We start from the raw sequence: 23,074 nt of genomic DNA, 5'->3' as shown, positions 1-23,074 counted from the left end.
ATAACCTGGGGAAGCAAACACATTCAGCTTTAGAAAGCACAGGGAGTTACGAAGTGGGAAAAATTATAAATGCCTATCTAAAGAAACAAGAAAAATCTCAAATAAATAACCTAACTTCACATCTCAAGGAACTCAAAAAGGAGAACAAATGAAGCCCAAAGATAGTAGAAGACAGAAAGAAACAAAATCGGAAGTGGAAATTAATGAACTAGAGACTAAAAAGACAAGATTGTATTTGGTTTGCTAAAATTTTGTTGAGGATTTTTGTGTCAACAAAATTTTAGGAAACCAAATGGCATAAGTAAAATAATAAGCAGTACCTATATAAGTAAACAGTACATTAAAAAGCTCTCACACCATGACCAAGTGGTATTTATTCCAGGAATGCAAGAATGGTTAAACATCCACAAATCAATCAATGTGGTAGGCCACATTAACAGAATGAAACACAAAAATCATATAATCATCTCAATAGATGCAATAAAACCATTGGACAAACTTCAATATCCATTTATGATTTTAAAACTATCAACAAAGGAAGTGTAGAGAGAATGTACCTTAACATTAAGGGCCAGATATCACAAGTTCACAGCTAACATCATACTCAATGATAAAAGCTGAAAGCTTTTTTTCTTAGCTCAAGGATGTTCACTCTGGCCACTTTCATTAGACATAATAGTCCTAGCCAGGGGCCCCTGGGTGGCTCAGTGGGTTAAAGCCTCTGCTTTCGGCTCAGGTCATGATCCCAGGGTCATGGGATCGAGCCCTGCATCGGGCTCTCTGTTCAGCAAGGAGCCTGCTTTCCTTCCTCTCTCTCTCTGCCTGCCTCTCTGCCTACTTGTGATCTCTGTCAAATAAATTTAAAAAAAAAATAGTCCTAGCCATAGCAATTAGTCAATAAAAAGAAATAAAATGTATCTAAGTAGGAAAAGAAGAAGTAAAACTGTCACTAGTTGTAAATGACATGACATCACATATAGAAAATCCTGAAGACTTCACCAAGAAATTATTAAAACTAATACCTCAATAAATAAAGTCACAGGATATGAAATAATATACAGAAGTCTGTTGCATTTCTATATACTAATAACAAACTAACAGAAAGATAAATTAAGAAATGTCCCATTTACAATTGCATGAAAAAGAATAAAATACCTAGGAATATATTTAACAAGAGTGAAAGAAAGACCTGTATACTGAGAACTGTAAGACATTGATGAAAGAAATTAAAAAAGACATAAATAGATGGGAAAGTATTCGTGCTCATGGATTGGAAGAATTCATATTGTTAAAATGTCCATATACCCAAAGCAATTTACATATTCAAAGCAATCCCTATCAAAATTCCAATGGTATTTTTCACAAAAATAGAACAAAAAATTGTGTGGAACCAAAAGATCCTGAATAGTCAAAGAAATTCTGAGAAAGAAAAAAAGCTGGAGGTATCACACTGTCTGATTTCAAATTATACTACAAATCTGTGTCATCAAACAGTATGGTATTGGCATAAAAACACACATAGATCAGTAGAACAGAATAAAGTTGCCAGAAACAAACACAATATATGGGTTAATTAATTTATGATGAAGAAGAAAGAATATATGGTGGAGAAAAGACAACTCTACAATACATGTCATTGAGAACATTGGACGCCACACACAGAGGAGTGAAAATCAGATCAATATCTTACACCACACACAAAAAATTAACTCGAAGTGAATTAAAGACTTGCATATAAGACCTGAAACCATAAAACTTCTAGAAGAACACGTGGGTTGTAATCTTGACATTGGTCTTGGTAATGAGTTTTTGGATCTGACTTCAAAAGCAAAAGCAACAAAAGCAAAAATAAACAAGTGGGACTACATCAAGCTAAAAAACTTCTGTACAACAAAGGAAACAATCAACAAAATAGAAAGTCAACCTACTGAATTGAAGAAAATATTGCAAATCATATACATGATAAAGAATTAATTTCAAAAAAATATAAAGAACTTATACAACTCAATAGTCAAAAAAAAAAAAAAAAACAATTAAAAAATGGGCAGATGGCCTGAATAGACATTTTTCCAAAGAAGACATATGGATGACCAACAGATACATGAAAAGTTGTTCAACATCACTAAGCATCAGAGAAATACAAATCAAAACCTCAATGAAATACCACTGTGCACTTCTTAGAATGACTGTTATGAAAAAGACAATAAATAACAAGTGTTAGTGAGAATGTAGAGCAAAGGGAATTCTTGTGAACTGTTGGTGGAAACATAAATTGGTGGAGCCACTACAGAAGATAGTGTGAAGTTTCCTCAAAAGATTAAAAATAGAACTACCATATCATCCAGCAATTCCACTTCTGGTTACCCAAAGAAAATTAAAACACTAATTTGAAAAGAGATATGCATCCCTGTATTCATTGTAGCATTATTTTCAATATCCAGATATGGGAACAACCTAAGTGTCCATCAATGGATGAATGGAAAAAGAAGATGTCTCTCTCTCACACACACACACACACACACACACACGAATACTAGTCAGCCATAAAGAAGAATGAAATCTTTCCATTTGTGAAAACATGAATAGACTTGGAGAGCATTATACTAAGTACAGTAAGTCAAACATAGAAATAAACACTATATGATCTCTCTTATATATAGAGTCTAAACAACAATGACAACAAACCAAGCTCATAGATATGGAGAACAGATTGGTGGTTGCCAAAGATGGTGGTGGGAGGGAGCCAAAAGTCACAAATTTCCATTCCTAAAATATATTAGTCATAGGGATGTACTGTACAGCATAATAACTATACGTAATAATACTGCACTACATATAAGAAAGTTGCTAAGAGAGACTATCTTAAATGTCCTTGTCCGAAGAAAAACAAAATTTTGTAAGTATGTTTGGTGATGGATATTAACTAAGCTTATTGGGGTAATCGTTCTATAGTATGTACAAATATTGAATCATTATGTTGTACACTTGAAGCTAATATAATGTTACATGCTAATTATACCTCAATAAAATTTTTTCAAATTTTTCTTTACTTAGAAAATATTAAGAATCAAAAATATGGCAAGTCCGGAAATAGATGGCAGAAGAAAGAGAAAAAATTGTTTATGTTTCAGTACTCTTAATGACAGTTTCATGCTATGCAAACAAGGTTACCTGTGCTTTCATTTTGCACTGGACCCTGTCAAAAATAAACTATGCCTAGCATTAGTTAAAACCTTATGAACAGATATTAACCAGTAGTAACTATTGCAATAAAGAAAAGAGTCCAGCATGAACTGTACTCAAATTCTACTCACTGAGAGGTGACAGCACAATTTAGAGGGAATATGAGTAAATAGGGACTGGGTGAGTGGCACTCAGTGGAGTAAGGAAAGGGAATTACAAAAAGCAGAAAGCAGGTTGTTTCGTGTGACTAGTTGATCTGAGTTTGCTAACTCATGCCAATCTTTATCAAAGTCAGGCTCCTACTCTCTCACAAAGACAGGGAGGAGGGGTCCTATCTTCAGCTGTTGGTTGGAACAAACAGTAAATTCTTTTGACAGCCTTGACCTTTCCCAGGCAGGGTGAGTGGGCTGGAGCAGTCATCCCAGAGATGCTGTCTTGAGCTGACACAGACTATGCTGGTGTGTGTTCCGGTCTCTTCATGGGGGCTTCGGAGCGGGGTGCACAATCATTTGTGTTAAGACTCTGCTGTTTGTGTAGGCCAGGACAGAGGCCTAGTCCAGAAGAGGGCCCAGAGGAGCCTAACTAGAGATGGTCAGAGAGGGAATCTGTGTCAGCCTTGGGGATTACCTGGTGGGCACCTACCTACTCTTGAAGCAGGAAATGACTGGGATGGGGTCTGGAAAGAAAAGCTTAGGTCATACTATGATGGGTTCACACATTCCAAAATGGATTTCTCATTCCAAATAAACATTATTTTGTAGGACATATTTTTTCCAGAGGGATGGCAGCAATATATTTAATATATTCCTATTAAAATTTATCCATAAATTCTATGGACTCCTTGCCTCATAGTGCCTGAAAAAACTTTAAAATCATTCCAACTTTTTATTTTAGGAAGGAGAAAACTAGGACCCTGAGATGTTGATTAGTGAGAAGTAGTGGTGGGGGGGGGAAATGTGTCTGCCAACTCCTAATCCAATCAATATGACAAAATGTATATTTATTTTGCTCCTCTTCTTCTTTCCCCTTACTACCTAAAGTATATATATTCTTTGTTCATTTAACCTTGGGCAGAAAAGGCAAAAACAAATCTAAGAATAAGTAGAACACTCTACCTCTGCATGAGGCTTTCCTGATTAAAAGCATTTTCACCAGTGTTTTACTTGGCCTTCACAATACCACAGAGAGTGGCATGCCGGATCACCCAATTTCTCTGCAACTGCTGGAGATTTTGGGGCTCAGAAGAGTGACAAGACCAGTAACACTTACCTAGTGCTAGACAGCCAGGGGAAGAGCAGTCCCCTAGCCTTCTCAGAAATCTGTCTCATTAAGCTCTGGATGCTATAACAAAATACCATAGACTGGATGGCTTAAATAAGAGACATTTATATCCCACAACTTGGAAGGTTGGGAAGTCCAAGGTCAAGGTGCTGTTCAATTTGGTTCCTCGTGAAAACCCTTCTGGCTGCCTTCACACTCTGCTCACATGGTAGAGGGAGAGAGATCATTTCTCTGGTGTTTACTCTTTTAAGGCACTAATCCCATTCATGAGGGCCCCACCTCCTGAGCTAATTGCTTCCAAAGACCCCACCTTCACCCTGGCGGTTATGGCTTCAACATATGAATTTGAGGCACTCAAATATTCACTCCATAGCAAAATCCTGGCACCACGTGCACATTAGTTAAAAAGTAAGATGACTGGTAATATCCCCAACTCCTTTCTAGCACACAGTGATAGGGAAAGGACAAATAAGGTTTCCTTTGGATGCTGTCAAATTGTAATGTTTTCAAACTATTCATGTGATATGAAGAGTAACAACCACCTTTGGCTGAATATTTTTTTAGTGTCTTAAACCTGATTCCTAGCAAACTAAAACTACTTAAGACTTATTCCTTTCAGTTTCTGTATTTTGACTCTTTAAAATATCAACTTCAGTATTGTATTGCTTCATGGTACAGAAAATAAGCTACTTTAAACATATACTTATATATTTAAGACAACACATGGTATGTAATGTCTGATTCTGAATTAAAAAGGTTTTCTCTAAATTCAGCAGTGGAGAAAATTAGCTACATAAAAATGGTTTAGAATTAGATGTAAATGTTTTATTTCCGTGTTTCAAGAAAGAAAATTAATGAGTCTCTGGGATCATTAAACTCTAAATAAAAAGTTCCTCTGCTGAAACATTATTTTTTTTAAAAGAGTGAAAACATCTTTTGAGCCAATAAAATGCTATGTAGGTTTGGAAAAAATGACTCATTTGGGGAGTGTGAATGTGACTAAAATATTTAGTGAGCTTCATTCACTACCTAATATGGACCAGTTCAGACAAGCCTGCATGTTTGCTGAAGTAGATAAGCAATATGGAATCTAACTTGCAGCATTTTTAGAAATCTCCTATATTAGTCTGGGACTCCTATGGGATATCTTTCATTCACTCACACATTTATTCACTTCACAAAAATCTGTTGAGAGTGAGATCAGTCAAAGACAAAGCCTCTGCCGGCCAGTCTGGTGGGAAAGACCACCACATCAAGGACCCCACAGGTCAGTGCTGGAGTGAGTGGTAACAGTTGGACCACAATTCACAGGGCGCAAAGAAATTTCAAAATAAGTGCTCTCTTAACTTAGGTTTTCCCAGAACCCAACTCTAAAACAAGGGAATGCATATGATTTGGGAGTTGATTCCAGGAAACACCACCGGTAAAGTGTGGAAGTGAGACAGAAAAGGAGAGAAGCCAACAATGGGTGTGGTATAGTGTTGCGCCTCCCCTGGGGCTCTTGGAGGCCAGTGCTGTGGGGACACTAGATGTGGTGCTGGAGTCAGGGGTCAGGCCGATTTGCTGCATGGTGAAAGCTAGGGACAGCAGTTTTGGTAGGGCCCCAACTGTGTGCTCCGTGGAATTGACATGGGTTTCTCAAACACTCTAGGTGATCAGGAGACCCTCCTAATATTTCTTACACGGCCCTCTCCATCCCCAGAAAAAAAAAAAGCTTCTTTCAATTCCTAGCGTCTTCATCTTTTGGTGCTACTATCCCTTCCAACTCTGGTTTGGAAGAACATGAAAGGCTTGGAAACAGTCTTAGATTATCAGTTTTTGTCTCTAATTTTATCTAATCCAATAATTGCTATGCCAGAGGTACTGGGATGTTGTCAGGAACACAAGGAGAGAAGTGGCAGCCTCTGCTCAGGACAGTTATAAAAGGTTTCTTAACAGGGAGGTTTAAAAGAGACAAGGAGTTTGCAAGGTGGGGATGAGAGTAAAGCCATTTCCAGGACAGGAAAGAACACATGCAAGGCTCCAGGATGCCCTAGAAAGAAGAAGTGCTTTGTGCCTGGAGGACAGAGTACAAAAGATATTAGAAAAGAGGTCTAAGGTTAGGTACAGCCAGATAGCATACTGGAGGATTGGGAAGGACAGCTGCCAAAAACAAACGCTCTCCTCCAAATTTGCTAGTAACACTAAAGATTTACATAACCCAAAGTGAAGTATAATGACACATTAAAAAGGAAGATGGAGAAAAAAAAAGTTGGGGGGAAGGGGATAACATAGCCAATCCTTCATTTTTTCCATAATGGAAATAATAAATACTAAGTAACTAAGTAATACTAGAAATAAGGAGCAAAGAAGAATTTAAAATGGTGGTAAAATGTTATCTACAAGTAAGACCATTAGACATTGCTAAATAGGCTAAAAATGATTACACTTTGGAGTGGGGCTTGAGATGAGAGACAGTAAGCTGATGGAGGATAATTTGATTTTAAAATAAGAATATGAACATGTGTTATTTCCATAAGAGTAAGGATAATTTTATTACAACTTCACAGTTCAATACCTAAATGAATGTAGTAAATCAAGGAACATTATTTGAATGAAACTGTAAGACGTGTTTAATTGTCATCTATATCTCCTGCTAAGAGAACCACTGAATATTCTGACTGGGGAGCTCTGAAAAGTTTTCTTGCTTCCTTTAAATTTGTTAGAATTCTAGTCAGTAAAGGCTCATAACTCTTTAGTGTGTTAAAAGTTTGCCCCATTCTCAGTTTAAATAATTTTTCCATAAATACAGTCATTTTGAAGATCAAAAGACTGCATTAGGATAACAAAAAAAATTTTTTTCATCATTTCCCAGAATTCAGAATCTCTTTAAAGCCGTGTTAAATGTTTAATCTAATTCAAATTAGCAAGACTAGGTGCTAAAACTTTGAGGGAGAGAGACCACTAAAACTATTTTCTTGCTTTTTGGGTTTTACACTGGAAAAAGCTAAATATTAAAGTGTTTTCTGCTAAACAATCATTAGCCAACAGCTCTTTTGTAAAATTACTTTTCTAATTGCATAATTTTATTATGCATAGGTGAATGTTATTAACCCTTTACCTTGGTCCCCTCAACAGAACATTTGCTTGCCAGGTGACTGTCTACAAAGCCAGAAAGGCTTAACAGAAAGATAGGATGTGCTTATAATACTCTGTTTCTGTTTTGTCAAATGTGTGTCTATGTGTTTGCGTGGGTGTGTGCACGGGCGTGGAGGGCTTTCCTATCATGTTAATGACTGGAAAATAATTGGTGTTTTAGTCTTTGTAAGGGGCACCTGGATGGCTCAGGCATTAAGCATCTGCCTTTAGCTCAAGTCATGATCCCAGGGTCCTGGAATCGAGCCCCACATCGGGGTTCCTGCTCAGCAGGAAGCCTGCTGCTCTCTCTCCCACTCCCCCTGCTTGTTTTCCCTCTCGCTGTGTCTCTCTCTATCAAATAAATAAATAAAAATTTTTAAAAAAATAAAAAAGTCTTTGTAAAATGTCAGATGCAAAAAGAATGGATGACTTTTTCCTAAAAGTTCCTGTCAGTGGCATTGTATTACATGCCGCTTACTAGACATTGGTAATTCAATATGCATAGGCATGTGTATAACTTGTACTGTCATACATAATAAATAGCCCATCAGTACACTGTTGCATAGTGTTAGTTACCTTAGATTTAGAATGACAATGCTAATCACTTACAAAAGAGGACAGTTGCTTGAAACAGTTTTTTTTTTTCCCCCTGTGGTGTTGGTGGATTTCTACCAGGATAACCTTGATAACATTTGATGCATATTTTTACAATGGCTCGCTAGAGCTGCTTAAATTCACATACTGTGGCTATGAAATAATGCAAAGCTAAGTGACCCATATAGAAACTAACAGAGTTCCATACTATGGCATTGGCTTCATTTGCTGCTTACAAAACACGTGACTTAACCTCACTGCACAGCCAGGTCAAAAAACACAGATCATGTTACAAACTCTGGTAGATTAAGCATCCAGCTGCTCTTGATTGCCACCAAAAGGGGGAAAGAAAAGAATAAACAAAAAGGATGACATGAGACAATATATTTTTCAATAAAACTAATTGGCAATTTAGGCAAGGAAGAGATTTATCAACAATTTCACGTTATAAAAATCTGCCTTGTAAGTGGTAAGTTTGTCAACTCATTTTTAGGACTGTTGGGCAGTATTTTGAAATCTACTCCAGAAATATTATGTAATAACTTTATGACTGGTACAAGTTACTTTTGACTTAATTTTATAAATGTCATCTATCTCCCCATGCCCCCGGCAACAGACAATTCTTTTGACTTGGTGTGATTTGATAATATGATCTCTATCATGGTTTATAAAAATTAATGCTGTTTTTCTTTAGCCCTGAAATTTGCAGTCTTGCCACAAGATGGCAGTAGGTCTACTGCTTCAAATAATCAAACACTTTCTTGAGGTCCAAATTTCCACCAAAAATTTCGTATAAATTCTTGTTGGTATGTAAATCTGGTGTATAAATCCATTAAAGCCACCAAACATAACAGACATGGAGAGTACATAAGGCATTTTATGGTCATGATGGTCATCCCCTAGGAGATTTATGTCCAGCCCCCAAGGAGATCTGACATCAGGTAACTATTCAATGAACACTTCTGGAGTGGACAAAGAATGATACAGAAAGCTTTATGAAATGGATACTATTTGGTACTCATCTTACTAATCATAAGTTTATCATTCTGAGCAATAAATTGCTATATTCTATTCACATAGAGTCAAGCCCCTCAAAGGACATGCACCTATCTCTCTGTGAATCCTCAGCCTGACCTGTGTTCAAGAGATTTCCCCAGAGGGAAAATCTAGTCCGTCATGTTTGGCATAGTTACTCCTTTAAGAATTGTGAATTGAACTAAAAATGTTCATTTGTATTTCTAGCAATCTTTAATATATCAGAGAGGGGAGCAGAAAGTTTAGGATTGGAAGGGCTCTCTGGTAACATAAATATAAATGTCACCGTCCAAACGGATGGAAGCAAACAATTGCTGACTTCTTCATGCATGCCAGATTGTGTGCTAAATGCTTCCATGTTACCTTGCTGGGTAAGCCTCAACCTCCTTACTTCTAAGTGAGAATACTGTTACCTGCTTCCTGGAGTCATTCTATCAATGAGGTGACTCATGTAAACTGCTTAGCACAGTACTTGGCAACATTCATCAGCTTTAGCCAATATTCCAGATGTGCATACTCAGCAATATACTTTAGGAGGTTGACTCACTTCATTTAAGTCACAATTCTAGCAAAAATGACAGAACTAGACTTTAAACCCAGGTCCACCCACCATTTCAAAGCCTGTGTCTTCGATTTCCTTGCAATAGTGTGTCTGCTCTGTATTAAGAAAATCCTTTTGACTTGTTTCGTCATCAAAATATTACTTTTCCTTGGTCTGTTGTGTTCTTTTTATTTATTTTTTATTTTTTTTAAGATTTTATTTATTTATTTATTTTTGCGAGAGAGAGAGAGAGAGAGAGAGAGAGAGGGCGCGCGCGCGAGCGAGCACAGGCAGGGGGAGGGGCAGAAGGAGAAGCAGTCTCCTCCATGAGCAGGAAGTCAGATGTGGGACTTGATCCCAGAACCCTGGGATCGTTACCTGAGCCAAAGGTAGATGCATAACTAACTGAATCACCCAGGCCTGCTGTTGTGTTATTTTTTTAGTGAAATTTCTCTATTTAACTGTTTCTTAATTTTTTTGAGGTCACATCTGATATAAGTTCTGCACTAGTTTCTACCCCCAAATCAAATGCAAAGGCAGTCTTGCACATAATTTCAAGAAGATTACATGCCCCCAAAATTCTTTCATGGAACCTAGATTAAGAAAATCCATTCTGAATCTTTTTTACCTAAATATCTTATTTTTAAAACTATTTTTCAATGTTCAGTTGGTGTCTATTATACTAAATGTTTGTTTGCCCTTTATCCCCCAATTTATATGGTGAAACCCTAACCCCCAGTGTGGTTGTATTTGTAGATGGGACCTCTAAGAAAGTAATTAAGTTAAATGAGGTCATAAGTGGGGGGCTGACCTGATAGGATTGGTGTCCTTATAAGAAGAAATATGAGAAAGTGCTCCCTCTCTATCTCTCTCTCCCACCTCTCCCTGTATGTAGGCATCAAGGGAAGGCCATGTGAGGACATGAAGGCAACTATCTGGAAACCAGGTAGAAAATCCTCACCAAAAACCAACTTGGCCAGAACATCTGGACTTCTAAAACTGTGAGAAAATAAATTTCTATTGTTTAGGCCACATAGTCTATGGTATTTTGTTATGGCAGCCCAAGCTAACTTAAGGGAGCATCCCAATAAACCCACAACTATCAAACCCACAACTATTCACAAACTCTTATGGAAATTAATGTTTATGTCTTATGTCTTTAATTTTTTTATAAATGCTAGAAAATTGAAATATACAGAAAAACAAAACTAAATTAGCAATTTTTCCTTTTGTACAGATTAAAGGTAACTACTATTAAAATTTTAGTAGCCTTCTAAAATAGTTTTGATTATGATACATATATAATTCTATATACTATACATATATAATTCTATATACTATTCTATATATAATCAATAGTTTTGATTATGATACATATATAATTCTATAACACTATATGAAAACATCTTAATTTGATTAAAATAGCTGATGTAAATTTCTTCAAACATGAACATTTCTAGATTTAAGTTATTTTCAATTTTTTACATAAATGTTTAAATATATTTGTTGTTATTCATTGAAGGAGTCATGGCATAAGATCAATTGACCCAATGTATGCTTTTTTATGTTTTTTGGATACATTCCAGCAAATAATTTTTCCAATAAAGTAAGATTTTTATTTTTATTAATTAAACCAATTAATACAACACACACACATATATATATATATATATATATATATATGTATATATATATATATACTCAGTGAGTAAAATTATGGGTGTGGGGCTGACCTGGTCCCAGGTTTCCCTCTAGTCCATTTGCTTACTAACAGGATTCCTTAGCAGGTTATCTGACCACTCTTAGACCCACTTTCCTCATCTACATAATGGGGCTTATGAAAGTACCAATTATCTTAAGAGGATGTTGGAAGGATTAAGATGAAATCATCTTAATACATTTGACACAGCACCAAGTATATAGCAAGAGTTCAGTAAATGTTAGTTATATATGTTTACACAAGTGAGAAATATTTCCTAACTTTAGGATCTCTCTGAAACCTTCCCTCCACCTTGAATCATAGAGTTTCCCTATAAGCCATTCTGTTTTTGCTTCTTCTGGAGAATAGTCCTCTTCCTTTGAGTATTCGCAAAAGTTGGTTAAATCAATTAGTGCCAGACTTAAAACTGCAGGTTTCTCAACACTTACTGAGCATAAGTATAAGATAAGGAACTTAAAAATATTAATGCAGATACTTGGGGCCCATCCACAGAGATTCCAATTTGATTCATTTGAGGTATATATCAGTATTTTTTTTTTTTACTTTTTCTTAAGTGACTCTAATGTATAGTCAGAAGAAAGAACCAATGCTCTACTTTATTATAAGCTCTATGATTTAAATTTGAGGTTTTTAATTAAAATTTGGCTTGCATAGGGAAGAAAATGCAGTCAGTAGAATCTGTCCCTAAGGAAACTCTGATGGATTTACTACTAAAAGACTTTAAATCAGGCACAATAGATATGTCAAAGAACTAAAGGATACAATTTTGAAAGAAATAATGTATAACAATTTTGTGCTCCAAATGGAGAATATCAGTAGAGATAAACTGCAAAGGAAGGACCAAATAGAAGTTCTGGAGCTGAAAAGTAATCACTAGAGGTATTTAACATCAGATCTGAATGGCAGAAGAAAAACTCAGAAAACTTGAAGGTAATCAAAAGAGATCCTATCTGGTGAAGAAAAAGAAAAATAATGAAGAAAAATGAAGAGACCTGTGAACACCTTAAAACATAACAGCTTACACATGATGGAGTTCCTGAAGGAGAGGGAGAAGTGAAAAAGGCAGAAAGAATACGTGAAGAAAAAAATTAGATGAAAACTTTCCAAATTCATAAAAACATTAATCATTTAAAAATTTCAGCCAACCCCAACTAGGACAAACTCAAACAGATTGTCACCTCAGTACACTGTAGCTAAAATGTCAAAAGACAAGGATGAAAAGGGAATCCTGAAAATAGCAACTGGAAAAAGATTCATTCTGTACAAAGGAGCCTCAATAAGATTTATGGCTGACTTCTGATCAGAAGCTATGGAGGCCAGGAAGCAGTGGAATGATATAGTCAAAGTGCTGAAAGAAAACTGTCAATAAGAATTCTGTAAACTGCAAAACCAAGAATTCTATACACAGCAAGACCAAGAATTCTATATACAGCAAAATTTAGGAGAAATTAAGATATTCCCAGGTAAATTAAAACAGAGAATTTCTCTCTAGGAGCCCTGCTCTACAAGAAATAGTAAAGGGAGTCCTTTAGTTCAAAATGAATGACATCCAGTAGTAACTGAAATCCATGCAGAGAAAGAGCACCAGTACCAATAACCACATATGTAAACATAAAGGACATTGTAAGTGAATTTTTGCATGTTAATCTTTTTTACTTCTGATTTAAAAGACATTTGCATAAAGCAATAATTTTAAAATGTCTTAATGGGCTTATGATGTATAACATTATACTTTTAATGATAAGGATCACACAAAGGAGGGGGAAAAGGAGTGCTATATTAGGGCAAAGTTTTTTTTACAGTATTGAAATTAAAATTTTTAAGTTGAGGATACTAATTGTAATCTCTAGGGAAACCACTAAGAAGATAACTTAAAAATACAATAAAAGAAATTAGTGGATAAAATAGTACAATAGGAAGTATTTAATATAAAAGAAGGTACTAATGGAAGAATAAGGGGAAAGGGATGTAACATGTAAAGAAAACATAAAATAACAAAAATAAATCCTACCTTTTAGTGACTGTGTTAACTGAAAATTGATTCAACAGTTCAATCAAAATGCAGAGATTGGTAAAAGGAATTTTTAAAGCATTATTCAACTATATGCTGTTTGCAAGAGACACAATTTAGGTTCAAAGAGACAAACTGATTAAAGTAAATTGTAGAAATAGTATGAGAACAGTAATCAAAGGAAAAATGGAATGACTATAAAAATATCAGACAAAATAGACTTTAGATAAGAATTGTTAATTGAGATAAATAACATTTTGTAATGGTAAAAGGAAGGATCATTCAAGAAGATATATGACTGTAGATAAAAAAATAAAATAAAAATGAATAGGTAAATTCATAGAGAGAGAAGAGCTTCCAAAAGCTGAGAGAAAGTAATGGATATGGGGAATATTTTTGTGGTTATAAAATATGTAAAATTTGAATGTACTATGAATATGCCGCATTTGTGAAAATGCTAAAAAGTACTGGATTACAAACTTTGAAAGGGTGAGTTCTGTGACATATGAATTATATTACAATAGAGTTATTATAAAAACAACATACAAAGTCTTATAAGATGATGTTGTATTCCCATTATTATCTATTAGGTAAATAAGGAAGCCTGGCATAACGTAAGTGTAATAACAGCTTCATGTCCTCAGTTATTCTGTTCTTAAACACTTTTGGAGATAAGGTTAACACCATTCACCCTTGCTAAAAACTAGCTAAATAGTTGTCACACATTTCAGCTGTTGACCAGGAGTGGAAAAGCAAAACATGGAATTCTCATATCTTCCATAGAGAAAAACGTATTGAACCAGGGATTGAAAGACCAACTGTTTGCATGATATTCCCTTGCGATCTCCTGTCACCTCTGACTGACCAGTAGGTCTACTTCCCAGTTATTTACTTGGGAGAAAGGAGCCTAAGGATCCACTGAGATTCTTAGTGCCAGGACTGGCCATTTCTAGTGGACATTGTTCATGATAGAAATTTAATCAACAACCTATTTTCAACTGTGTGGCAAATAACCAGATGCCAAACACTACCCTCTAAAGGACATAACCTTAAATGAAGTAGCATACTCGGAACTTATTTATCTTAATGAAAATTACCCTCATAGGTATTTCTAAATTTCTTGAGACAGGTGGAAGATAGGTAGAAGTCCCGGACATGGATACACATATCTACATACATGCAATATATATGGGAGGCTTCTTCCTAAAATGTGATCTTATTTTCGTCCCTCAATGCCTTCACCTGATTAATGCCAAGGTATTTAACTATCATGTCATAGTGCCTTGGCAGAGGTGGGTTCATAATCAGGAAAAGCTCATGTGATTATAACACGGAAATATTTTCTGTTATGGTAAAAGTTGGCTGCCTACTAAGGCCCATTTAACAGTTGTGATGATGTAGGGAGAACCCTTTTAGTGTCTGTCAGTTGTCCATGAAAGCTGAGAATTTGTGTGGCTTCAAGGTTTCTATTAATTTGTTCATGAGCACTAAACACTTACTAAAATTTTAAATAATAGAGGAGCCAACTGATACAGTGGAAACAATAATTGTGCATTCACTGATAAATTGAAAATGGGACTTTTTTTACATTGTCGCAATGTGTATAATAAAGCAATGGTTAATCAAACTTTGTATAGTCAGCACTGTGTGTTAGGAAGTAAAATCCCCTTGAGGCAGATTTATCAACATTCAATCTGCAATTCATCAAACAATGATTTCAAAGTTCTCTGCCCTCCCTGCTTCCTTCACACGCTAACAAAACACACCCCCTCAGGAGGTCACACAATCACCTCATCTAAACCCTCCCCCTCTCTCTAAACTTGGTATGTTTTGTTTTTTTTTTCTTCCCAGTGTTATCCCCACCTAAAATTATATTGACATTTTTCTTACTTGCTTGTTCCTTTCCTTGTCCCCTGTTAAATTCCACATGCAGAGATATTCTTGTTTATTACCTCCAGCATGAGAATAGCACCTGCATATAGCAAGTGCTCAGTAAGGTATGTGCTGGATGAATAAATAAAAATTCACTTCAGGCTATGACTGCAAAATGTCGTAAACTTTCCCAGCTCCCTAGTTTTACATAAATGTGAAAGTCAATGAATTTTGAGTCCTTCACCAGTCAGGAATTTTGGCTCTGTTGTATGGCCCTCAGGCAAACGTCTGTCCTCTGTTAGGGCTCTACTGGTGAAAACCTCTGACTCTAATCTAGATGGTCAAGCTTATTAGGTTCAGCTATTCTGAAGCATGGGTGTGTGACATGGACCTTAGGAAGTCTTGGGTTCTAAGAGAAGATTTAATGCAAGTTGATTTATCCAAGCTGAGTGAACCAGAAAAATACAGAGGCATAATTGGTAGCCATTAACATTTGGTGAAGAGGGTGATAGATTGTATCTAAATGTTTGTGTTATTTTAAACCTCTCTCATAATTGCATGTTATTTTAATTCCTAGTGGTGAGTGACACTTGCTTGGTAAAATCCCATCTGCTTTCTTCTCCCTTCCGGAGCAGCTGCGTGTTGCTAGAGGAAATTACAAACCAAGCTGAATGGTTTCACTTTAAATTCATGACCACAAAACTGAAATGGGCCTTATCACAGTATAGGACTCCTACTACGCTTCTTTAGTTAAATAATATTCCCATGCCCCTAAGCAACTGTCTCAAACTTTTTTTCTCTTTTTATTTTCTTTTAAAGATTCTTTTATTTATTTGAGAGAGAAAGAGAAAGTGAGTAGAAGGAATGGCCAAGGAAGACAATCTTCAAGCAGACTCCTGCTGAGCATGCAGCCCAACCCATGGCTGGATCTCATGACCCATGAGATCATGACCTCATGACCTTGAGCCGGATGCTTAACCACCTGAGCCACTCAGGCACCTCTGTTTCCTCTTTTTAAATCTCTTCCCCATACATGTTTCACTTAGATTGTAGAAGCCATAAATTAGATACACTGTGCCTGCCCCATCTTTTTCCCTTTCTGTTATAGGAGGGAAAAAAAATGTTTTTCTTTGTTGTGGACTGAATTATGTGCACCTCCAAAATTCATATGTTGAAGTCCTAACCCCCGGTACCTCAGAATGTGACTGCTATAAAATGAATGTTTGTGTACCCCCTCCCCCCACCCTACCTAATTCCCAATGTGATGGTGCTTGGAGGTAGAGCATTTGGGAGGTAATTAAGTCATGAGGACAGAACCCTCATAATGGATTAGTGCCCTCAGAAAATTGGCCAAAGAGAACTCCCTTGCCCCTTTGCCATGTGAGAACACAGTGTAAAGTTAACTGCCTATGAACCAGAGGAGACGCTCTTACCAGACACAAACTCTGCCTGTGCCTTGATCTTGGACTTTGAGCATCCAGAACTATAAGAAACAGATGTTGTTTAAACCACCTAGTCTAAATAAATGAATAGGTTTTATTTCCATAAAAGATTATTCCTTGTATTTGATGATAGTCCCTACAATATTTGGACCATTCATATTCAATGTACACTTGCTATTTTGAATTGTGAAGGTGGGGTCAAAAATTCCGGTAGGGTCAAAAATTCCGGTAAAACTGAGATTTTTACTCATTATATTAAATAGGTAAAGTGTTTTATTCAACCTGTTGAAAATATGACTTTACTCCCCAGATAAGGGATAAGAAAGTCATAGGTTTTGAATTTCTCCAAATCAAGTTTAGTTTTTTCCTGAATCCCCATCCTTCTCGGCTGGGAACAGTTTCAACCAGAGGACCCAGAGGGGAGTTTCTTACCCTTCCTTCAGGACTGAAGGAAAGTTTATGTCTTCCTATACCTTCCAGAACACTGGCCACAGCTAACATATTCACTGTCCAAATCCAGAAATTATGGGACTCAAAAAATCTTGAGCTGAATTTGTAGACAGGGTCTTTAGCAAAGCAAGTCCCCAGGAGTTAAATCTCTCTGGGACACCACACTGTTGTTTCCCTCCGAGATGTTGCCTTTCCTAGAATTCTGTATGGAAATCTCCTCAGCTCCTTCTCCCTGTGGCTCCATGTCTGTGACATCCGCTTTGGTTCTCCTTCCATTTTTTTTTTTAAAGATTTTATTTATTTATTTGAGAGAGAGAAAGAGCATGAGAGAGAAGAGGTCAGAGGGAGAAACAGACTCCCTGCCAAGCAGGGAGCCTGATGTGGGACTTGATCCCGAGACTCCAGGATCATGACCTGAGCCAAAGGCAGTCGCCAAACCAACTGAGCCACCTAGGTGCCCCCCACTCTTTTTTAAAGACTTTATTCTCTTTCCATTTTTATAAGACTAGGTAGAACCTACTGGACTTTCCTTTAGAAGCTTACTTTAAAAACAAAAACAAAAACAAAACAAAACAAAAAAAACCTCGAATTTGGCCAAGAATTTTTTGTTTTGTTTTTGGGTTTTTTTTTTTTTTTTTTTTAAGTGAGACTGAGGCAAGACAAAGTTCTAGGTATAGATGAAAAAAGAAATTATCTACAATTTTATTTATTTATCCAATAGAAATATATTAAGTTTCCTGTCTATCAGACACATTTCTAGACATCAGGTACAGCAATAAACAAAACAATATTTCTGCCAGCACAGAGCTCATATTTTATGGAGAAGACAATGCATAAGAAAATTCATTTATTTGCTTATTCAATCAACGATAGGTGCTTTGAAGAAAAGTACTGGAGAATAAAGGAAGAAATAACAATGAAAGTAAAAGGTAGGTTGCAATATCAGGAAAAAGGTTGCATTACATGAAGACCTGAATAAAACAATGGGAGAAGACATGTAAATATAGAGGAAAAAAATCATTCCAGGACAATGGAAAAAGCAAGCCTCAAGGTCGTCATCTTGGCATGCTCAAGGACCAGCAAGGGAGCCAGTGTGGCTAAGGGAGAACATGCAAGGCAAGAAGACCAGAGAATTACTTGGGTCCTAATCATGGAGAGACTGGTAGGTCAAAAGGGGAGCTCTCAATGTATTCTGAGTGCAATGGAAGCCTTAAAAAGCACTCATTTCATTATTGCTTCCATTGTTTACACACATATATGACTCAAGTTGACCAACAACTGAAGACTTGTCAATCTTTTATAGTATCCTAATCATTAAATTGTATAGCTTGGACCAGGAGAGAGAAACAAGGATGTGATGTTCATTGTGTAGTGTGGATCCATTTTCATTTCTTTTGCTGGACAATTAGTACACCCTTCAAACCAAGAAGCACATATTTTTTTCTGACAAAATTTCTTGAAGTATCCTATTAAAATTTCCTTCCCTATATTTTTATCCTTATCTTTTTGGTTGTGGTGCATCTGAAACCTCTATTATTTTGATGTTGGACCTCCCATAATTATCTTCTAATTTTCATTTATTTTCACTCTTATTTTGCTTCTATTTTTTAATTGAGGTATCACTGACCTATAACATTATATTAGCTTTAGGTGTACAAAATGATGTGATATATGTACATATTATAAAATGATCACTACAATATATTTAGATAGCATCCTTCACTTCATGCATACAGTAATAACTTTTATTCCTGTGATGAAGGCTTTTAAGATCTACCATCCTAGCAATTAAAATATACAATACAGTATTGTTAACTGTAGTACAATGTTGTACGTTACATGTCCTGGACTTATTTATCTTTTTTTTTTTTTTTAAGATTTTATTTATTTATTTGACAGATAGAGATCACAAGCAGGCAGAGAGGCAGGCAGAGAGAGGAAGGGAAGCAGACTCCCCGCTGAGCAGAGAGCCCAATGTGGGGCTCAATCCCAGGACCCCAAGATCCTGACCCAAGCTGAAGGCAGAGGCTTTAACCCACTGAGCCACCCAGGTGCTCCCGTATTTATCTTTTAACTAGAAGTTTGTACCTTTTGACCCCTTTCCTCATCCCCCCCCACCCCCACCAATCTCATCCTCCAGCAAACGCCAAGTTGTTCTCTATATCTACAAGTTCAGTTTTTTTTTTTTTAAGATTTTATTTATTTGACAGACAGAGATCACAAGTAGGCAGAGAAGCAGGCAGAGAGAGAGAGGAGGAAGCAGGCTCCCTGCTGAGCAGAGAGCCCGATGTGGGGCTCGATCCCAGGATCCTGGGATCAGGACCTGAGCCTTTAACCCACTGAGCCACCCAGGCGCCCTACAAATTCAGTTTTTTGTTTTTGTTTGGGTTGGGTTTTGTTTTTGTTTTTGTTTTTTTCTGTGTGTTTCTTTGTTTGTTGTTGTTTTTTAGATTCCATATATATATGTAGGATCTATTGTATTTTTCTTACAGCAGCTTGAATGGACTTAGACAGTAACTATATTTGAACACAGGGTCTTTATGGAGATAATTAAGTTAAAATGATTACATTACACTGGCTCCTGATCCAATATGACTGGTGTCCCAGAGACATGCATGCACAGAGTAAGACCACCTGAACACACAAAGAAAAGACAAATGTACAGGCAAAGGAAAGAGGTCCATCTCTCACAACCCTCAGAAGGAACCAACCCTGTTGACAACTTGATCTCAACTTCCAGTTGCTGGAACTGAGAAAATGTGTTTCTGTTGTTTAAACCACCTAGTCCATGGCACCTTGTTACGGCAGCCCTAGAACACTAATACGTTGCTCTCATAGTAGTATTTACCAGAAGACAATCTCTTCAGCTGTGGTTTGGTGCACATGCCTTTGTCTTCTCTTGTCACTGCTTTCTGTTATCTACTCTCTCTTGAATCACCAATCCTTTCCTCTCTCCTGGATAATTCTTCATCAGTGTGGAAATCCTTATTTGATCCTCTGTCCAGCCACCATTTGATGTCTTGTATCTATACCCACCATTGTGGCCCCTTCAATTCGCTACTCTGAGCAAATCTAGTCTGGTTCTAGCCCTGCTCATGCCACACAGTCTTGTAAAGTTCACTTGTCTCCCTGCTACTCTACGCTGTGGAAAATTCTGTCTTCATATCACAGAACCTCAGCAGTATTCAGTAGAGTTGTTTTTTTTCCCCTTCCAGTAACACTTCCTTCCCTTAGCTCCCAGGACGCCACCCTCCTGTTTTTTCTTCCCACCTTTGAGGAGGAGTCACAATGTACTAGGGTAAGACAAATTGCCAGAAGTGACAGAAAGCCTCCACAAACTTGTTCTTCAACAATAATCAGTGCCCTGGATTGCATGAGACTAGTGTCCCCTGTAACAATATCATAATGTGCATGAAAAAAAAGAGGCCACTCCAGTTTCATGACCTCAAAATTATTATGTATAATGTCTAATATGAAGATGTGATTAGTTTATTACAGAGGTGGACAACTCCTAGACAGGTCAGTTGATGTTGCTTTTTATATGATGCCCTGTCTGATGAGATGAAAGTCAAAATTTAGCTTTGCAATAAAAGTGAATGTCAGATTTGTAAGAAACACCTTTTGAGCCCAGATCTTCTAGAAAGTAGAGCCAGAAGTAAGGTTTCAGTTCCTAATATTTATTTGAGAGGTGCACACTCAGGACAGTGACCTGAGTGTGCACCTCTCAAATAAATATTAGGAACTGAATAGTGAGGTGAGGAAAAAGGTAAAACTAGGCAAGGAAATATATGACACACTGTGCTGCATGACACATGACAACACTTGGCATCAGCTGGAGAACAACCTGCCTGTCCACATGCAGGACTCGGGAGTAGTCCACAGCAGAGGGTGAGTTTATTTGCTCAGCTCCCTCCTGCATCCCATTTCTCACTGTCCAAGGTTCTCCCTGCAGGCAGGTAACTCCCACACTCTGGCTCTTGTTGTATGGCCACATGGGAGCCAATCCCCACATCACCTAGTGTTCCTCCGAGTCTGAAAGTGGAAAGGCAATTCAGTATGAGTGAGTCATCCAGTGAAAGAGAAGAAGGAGTCAGAAAATTTGAGACAGAACAAACCTGCCTGCAATCTTTGACTTTCTCTGTAACTTCCTTAAGATGGGATCATCTAAGGTGCTAAGATTTAGCACCTCCAGAATTAGTTACCTCATGTCGTTAGGAAGTTTTAACTTGAGTTAAAATCTGACTCCTAATGATCATACTTGTATTGCTGCTGTCTATGATACTTGCCTTAAGTGCCAGGCAGTGGACTGAGCACATGACTGATGTTGTCTCATGTATGCCTTACACGAGCCCTGTGAGGTTTGCATGGCTGTCTTTAGGAAACAGATGAGGGTAATCAAGCTTAAATACATCAACTAGCAGAGCCAGGTTTTCACAGCTATTGAAGGGTGAGCTAGCACATGAATATGAGCTGCCTGAGTTTAGACTGAACTGCTGTGCTAGACTGTTACCCTTCACAGTCCTATTGCTCAGGATTTCTTCCCCGAATGACACAGAGGATTACCATCTCATCAAAAATACAACCCTTCAATATCAGAGGTAGCCTAAGCCATGACCCCATAGCCCATTCTTTATTTTCATGATTACCTCGGTCAAGCCATGTTAGTCCTTTAAAGGTTCTTGGAGATCATCTCTTCATACAGCCATTTCCCACCTTTGAGTACAAATGAGGAGAAAAGAAAAAGTCATCCTATTTTTTTTTTTTATGTCTTTGTTTGATAGAGAGAGAGATCACAAGTAGGCAGAGAGGCAGGCAGAGAGATGGGAGAAGCAGGCTCCCTGCTAAGCAAAGAGCCCAATGTGGGGCTTAATCCTAGGACCCTGAGATCATGACCCGAGCCGACAGCAGAGGCTTTAATCCACTGAGCCACCCATGTGCCCCAAAAGTCATCCTATTTTAATTTGGTCTTTCTGCAAGTAACACCACACACACACACACACACACACGCCACTTCGATCTTTTCCCATGGCACCTGGTACTAGAACCCGATATGGAGGAATTTACAGCTGCACTTCACAGCTTTTTTTTTTTTTTTTACAACATTTAGAATTGTTTTTGTGTTTCTAGAAGAACTATTAAGTGTTACTATATTAAATTCATTTACAATGCTTCTATTTTGTTTCCAGAAAATTCTGATTTCTCAAGGGTTGTGTCAAACTAATTGCCAAACCCCAGAACAAGAAAATTAATGTTAGAATAATATTTCCTTTTCTGTGTATTTGAAAAGTTATAACTTCTACATGGTCACAATCTTCATTAGTTAAATCTCTGATAGGTACAGCACATTAAGTCATTCAAAGTAGAAGTTACATTTTAGAATGGAAAAGTACAGGAAATAGGGTATAGAGCTGTGCAAACTTTGCTTCAAACCTCAACTCCGTGACTTACTAGATGAGTGCTCTCAGTAAAAGTTACTCCAATTAGCTAACCTTTCTGTTGACCAATTGAGGGTAATGGTTTCCATCTCTCAGGATCTAGGGAAGGATGAACACAAGATACAATAGTTCTTTTTATTTTTTTAAGATTTTATTTATTTATTTGAGAGAGACAGAGAGAGCAAGCACATGAGAGGGGAGAAGTCAAAGGGAGAAGCAGACTCCCCATGGAGCTGGGAGCCAGATGCGGGACTCGATACCGGGACTCTGGGATCATGACCTGAGCCAAAGGCAATTGCCCAACCTGAGCCACCCAGGTGCCCCAACAATAGTTCTTGACTCAACTTTAATAGTCAAAAAATGGACTCTATTTTTGATGATATCTATTCTTAC

The 23,074-nt window shown here is 37.1% G+C and overlaps 1 long non-coding RNA gene across 1 annotated transcript; it reads right to left on the bottom strand.

The window, feature by feature from the left end:
- Window positions 1-21,130: 21,130 nt before the first annotated feature.
- On the bottom strand, window positions 21,131-22,782 carry LOC116857261. The gene is made up of 3 exons (XR_004380722.1): window positions 22,736-22,782; window positions 21,893-21,959; window positions 21,131-21,278 (listed from the first exon to the last, which is right to left on the bottom strand). It is a non-coding gene; the product is annotated as an uncharacterized LOC116857261 (long non-coding RNA).
- Between the last annotated feature and the right edge of the window lie 292 nt (window positions 22,783-23,074).

This window comes from Lontra canadensis, unplaced genomic scaffold (genome assembly GCF_010015895.1).
Source record: "Lontra canadensis isolate GAN:19392208 unplaced genomic scaffold, GSC_riverotter_1.0 scaffold121, whole genome shotgun sequence".
Classification (NCBI taxonomy): Eukaryota; Metazoa; Chordata; class Mammalia; order Carnivora; family Mustelidae; genus Lontra; species Lontra canadensis.
This window is presented reverse-complemented; position numbering and strand designations above follow the sequence as displayed.